A 5,246-nucleotide genomic window follows, 5' to 3' on the forward strand; every position below is an offset into this window, starting at 1 on the left:
AGGCCGGTGACAAGCAGCGGAGTGGGCCGCAGGCGGATGGGGGGTGGCCGGCCACCGACAGCACAGGGAGGAAAGGAGAGGGACCAGGTTGCAGGACCGTTGTCACCGGCCGCAGCGACACCGATCCGGGTGGTGGTGTCGCCGAGCTGTGGGCCAGGCCCTGCGTCCCTAGAAAGCCCGTTGCGCCTTCGCAGCCCGCGGAGAAATGCATTGTGCATGACAAGTGTTGGTAAGAAAAGAAAATGTCGCTTCCTGAGCTCTAAGAGCAGCTGTTTATTGCACACGGCTAAGCCAGGCACGATTCCGGGACTTGTCTCTTTTGGGCCCTTCGAGGATAAGCTTGGAATATTTTCTCAGCCTCATCTCCTTAGAAAAAAATTTGACGCTCATCCCTAGGTCCCCTGGCCCTAAAGGAATTGAGTTCTCCAAACGATGGATCAATCTTGTAGGCATTCGGCCCCTACAGGACCCAGCCTGGGAGTGATTCTCAAAGTCCCGTCCTCGGAGCCCTGGGGGTTCCTCTACTCCTTCAGGAGGTTAAAATCGCTCTCATTCCACATAGGACACATACCTGCCTTTCCCACTCTCCTCTTCTGGGTATGCAGTGCAGAAATCCCAGCACGCGAGCCCAGATGCAGACGTAAGGACCCAGCTGTCTTCCGTGTGGCCTGGCGGGGAAGTGGCTTACACGCGCAGGACCTGCCTGGGCTGGGCCGCAGCTCCGCGGTGAGGTGCCCACTGCGTGTTTGGGAAACCATGATGGGCTCTATCAGAGTCACCCCGGAATGGAAAATAAAACCACATCCTCTTTCTCACGGGTTTTTTTCAAAACGTGGTTACGTTTGTGAAAATCGAGAATTTATGTTGACATGAAATTTTCTTTTTTGTACCGGGGATCAAACTCAGGACATTGAGTTTGCAAGGCAGGCGGCAGCGCCCCTGAGATAAATCCCTGGCCCGTTTTTATTCTTTTAAAATAAATCATCACCGGGCGTAGAGGCGCACGCCTGTAATCCCCAGCACTTGGGAGGCTGAGGCAGGAGGATCACTGTCAGTTCGAGACCAGCCTGGGCTACATAGTGAGTTCCAGGTCAGTCTCCACTACATAGTGAGACCCTGTCTCAAAAAAATAAAAAAATTAAAAACATAAAGTAAACCAGCAAGTTGGCCTTAAATGTCTATTTTAATTTTGTTGTTGATTTTGGGGTGTGTGTGTGTGTGTGTGTGTGTGCAAGCGCGCATGTGCAGGGGGGGTGTTGTTCTTTTGTTTTGTGTCTTCTGGTGCTGAGGGGGGAACCCAGGGCCTCCTGTGTGCCAGGTAAGTGCTCTGCCAGTGAGCTGTAGCCCAGCCCAGCCCTCAGATTTTTTGTTTGTTTGCTTTTGGTACTGGGAATCCAACTCTGGACCTTTCACTTTCGCCCAGCCCAGCCCTTGGATTTTTATTTTTCAGGAGTGACACTGACCCTAGGGTCTTCAGTGTTCAGCCACTCCCTTCTCTCCCTCCTTTCTTTCTCCTGTCTCTGTCTCTGTCTCTTGACAGGCTCTAGCTAAACAGTTCAGTTGCCCAGGCTGGGCTTGCACGCATGCGCCTCCTGCCTCAGCCTCCCACCTTACTGGAATTATAGCCCTTAGTATATATTTATTAATTTATACATAGTCCTAGGGATTGAGCACTGAACTATGTCCCCAGCCCTTTCTTCATTTTATGTTTTGCTTTTAAGACAGGGTCTGTCTAAATTGTTAAGTTTCTTAGGCTAGGCTCAAACTTGTCATCTTCCTGCCTCAGCCTCCCAGAGTGCTAAAGATTACAGGTATGCATCTCTACACCCAGTTCTCAGTATTAAATTCCAATATAGTAAATTGTTTTTGTTTTTGTTTTTGAGGCAGGGTCTCACTATGTAGTCGAGACTGACCTGGAACTCACTATGTAGCCCAGCCTGGTCTTGAACTCACAGCGATCCTCCTGCCTCAGCCTTCCGAGTGCTGGGGGTAAATATTGATAAATATAATTAACATCAACACTTTTTGAGGTCCTCAGTAATATTTAAAAACATAGGGATGAGGCTAGGGATTTAGCTCAGTGGTTCTGCCACCTGCCTCGAAAGCATAAGGTCCTGAGTTTAATCCCCGGTACCAAAAAACAAACAAACAAAAAAAACAACAAAAACAAAAAGGGACCTGGCCCTAAAAAGTTTAAGAGCCAGGCATGTTGGTGCACACCTGTAATCCCAGGATTCAGAAGGCTGAGGCAGGAGGATCACTGTAAAGTCAAGGCCAGCTTGGACTACAGTGAATTCAAGGACAGTTTCATAGCAAGAACCTGTATCAAAACACCAAAAAATAACTAACTGAAAAGCTTAAGGATCACCCACGCAGCTGAGCATACCTGATACTTATGTGTAATCCCAGGATTCTGGGGTGCTGAGGAGTCAGGGTTTGAGCCCATACAAACCTGGTAGGTGCCTTGAAGGACAGGAAGGTGGGGACATTATTTTAACTGGAGTGAGGTAAAGGAGGTTCTCCATCAAAGAAGTGCACTGTAGACCCAAGAATAATTGTGAAACTTGCCTGGTGATGAGAGGGTCTCAAGGCTTGGGGAAACCAGGAGTGCAAAGGGCCTGGGGCAGGAATTGGCTCAGTGAGTTTCAGAAACAGGAAGGACTGTATGCAGGAGCAGAAGGGGGAAGGGGAACAGTAGCAAAAAATGGGACTGAACAATGCAGGGACGGTGACGTAGGCCCTTGAAGGCTGGGCGGACATTTGGGATTCATTCTGAGCCAGCGGTAGACTATCATGAGGAAGGAGGTAAGCAGGGAATCCGAGGAAAGATTGATGGTCCCCGGAGCAGGGCATGAGGAGGCAGGGAGAAGGCTTAGGGCTGAGGGGCTGGGACTGGGGCGGCAGCAGGAACCTGAGGGAACAAGGCTGAGAATTTCCCCTGAGCCCTTCAGGCTCCGAGAAACCTCTGGAACGCCCCAGTGGGAGTGTCCAGTAAGCAGCAAGGAGCTCTGGCCTCCAGATCTGTCCCCAGCGTACCTGTGAGCGTTCTGCCCGTGAGCCGTGCATCCCCAGCCCTTTTTAGATTTGACTGTGAGACACTCTCTCCAAGGTGCCAGACATCAAACGTGTGATCCTCCTGCCTCAGCCTTCCCAGTACAGATATGTGCCACTGTGCCCAGTACAAATGGTATTTTCTAATTCATTGACTCCTTCTCTTCTATTTCTGGCTGGTTAACGATATCAATGTGTGCTAATCTTCTAACGGGAAACCTGTCCAAATTCTCATCTTGTAATACTTTGTTGATTCTCTTAGTTTTTTTCTTTAAAAGAATCCAAATGATCATTGCCTTCCGGTCTTTGTGCCTCATCCGTCTTGCAGCATTTGAAGACTTTTAGGACTGCGTTAAGCAGGAAAGGTGATGACTTTCAGTTACTCCAAACCATATCCCTCTGACACAACTCATCTCATTTCACTCATTTTATACAGGGGGAAACTGAGGCACAGAGAGGTTAGGTTCTTTCCCAAGGCCACACAGCATGTGAGCAACCAAACCATCTCTCCACCCAAAGCCTGTATGTATTTGCAACTACTGCATTAAAAGAAAACTCAAAGTTGGGCATAGAGATGCATACTTGTAATCTAAGCACTTAGGGAGGCTGAGGCAGGAGAATTCCCAGTTCAAGTTCCACCTGGTCAAGTTAGTGAGGCTTTGTTTTTCAAAAATGAAACATAAAACAGTCTGGAGATGCAGCTCAGTGGCACCTGGGGTCAGTCTCTTGTACCACACACACAAAAAATTCTGCTTTGTTTTTCTGAGGCAGGATCTCATGTAGTCTCAGCTAGCCTCAATCGCATGATCTTCCTGCCTCAGCCTCCTCAGGGCTGGGGTTACAGGCGTGTGCCACCACCACACACACACCAGCTCTTCTGCCCTTCTCTTTTAAAGACACCTGCTGCAGGATTTAGAGACCACTCAGATAATCCGGGGCCTTTAACTATACCTGCAAGGACCCTTTTCCGAGCACACTCAAGTTGGAAGGTTCCAAGTGGATGCCGCTTGGTGGGGGCAGGGAGGGCACCATTCAACCCACTACACAGATGAAAACCGAAAGCTGAGACCAGGAAGCTAAGCTGCAGGGTTTCAAGGAGGTGCCTGCCCAAGCGCCTGCCTTGTGTCTGTTGACTTTGACAACACTGGGCTGGAACACGGCCTCACGGTCAAGTAAGCGCCCTCTCGCTGCGTCTCATTCTCCATCCTCCCTGCGGAGCTGAAACTGTTCTTTCCTGCTGCTTCCAATGACAAGAAAAAGTCATGTTAGAAGAGCATAGGTTGGGCCGGGTGGTGCATGCCTGTAATTCTCAGCACTCAGGAGGCTGAGGCAGGAGGATCTCAGCAAGTCCAAGGCCAGCCTAGGTTACATAGTGAGACCCTGAAAAAAACAAAACAAAACAAAAAAAAAACAGCACATAGCCTGCACCTGGCTCTGCTCCAGTTGGTACACACCAGCCTTCCGCATCTGGGGATTCACCAGCTGCAGGTAATAAACATGAATCAGGGCCAGGGATGGAGCTCAGTGGCACCACAGCTACTTGGCAAGTGCAAGGTCCTGAGTTTGATCCCTGGTACCAGGAAAAAAAATAATCACATCTGTACTGAACGTGAGATGTTTCCTCCTTGTCATTATCTCCTCTCCACATGGTCTAGAGGTGATCTAAAGCACACAGGGCAGCACTCTGCCCTTTGCAAGGGACTTGAGAACCCAAGGAGTTTGGAATTTGAGGGGCATCCTGGAAGCAATCCCCAAACCTCGGATACTGAGCACTGAGTCTATATTAATCTAATTAATCCTGATTCTCCTGCCTCAGCTTCCAGGGTAGCAGGGATTGCAGGTGTACACCATGATACCCTGCAGGATTCCCCTTTAATAAATGAGAAACTGAGGTACAGAGAGGCATGAAATCACAGCACAGAAGTTCTGGAGCTAATACGTAATGAACAGTTGGTCACTGCACACTGCTGCGTCATCAGGGCTGATGGGCACTAGCCCCGTGTGGCCAGAGCTCTTGAAATGTAGTTGGTTCAAAATGAGATGTGCAGCCAGGCACAGTGGCGCACGCCTGTCATCCGGCACTCATGAGGCTGAGGCAGGAGGATCACTGTGAGTTTGAGGTCAGCCTGGGCTACATAGTGAGTTCAAGGCCAATTTGAAGTACATAGCAAGACTCTCAAAAAAAAAAAAAAAAA

This window comes from Fukomys damarensis, unplaced genomic scaffold (assembly GCF_012274545.1).
Source record: "Fukomys damarensis isolate Sample0158 unplaced genomic scaffold, DMR_v1.0_HiC HiC_scaffold_19, whole genome shotgun sequence".
NCBI classification, from domain to species: domain Eukaryota; kingdom Metazoa; phylum Chordata; class Mammalia; order Rodentia; family Bathyergidae; genus Fukomys; species Fukomys damarensis.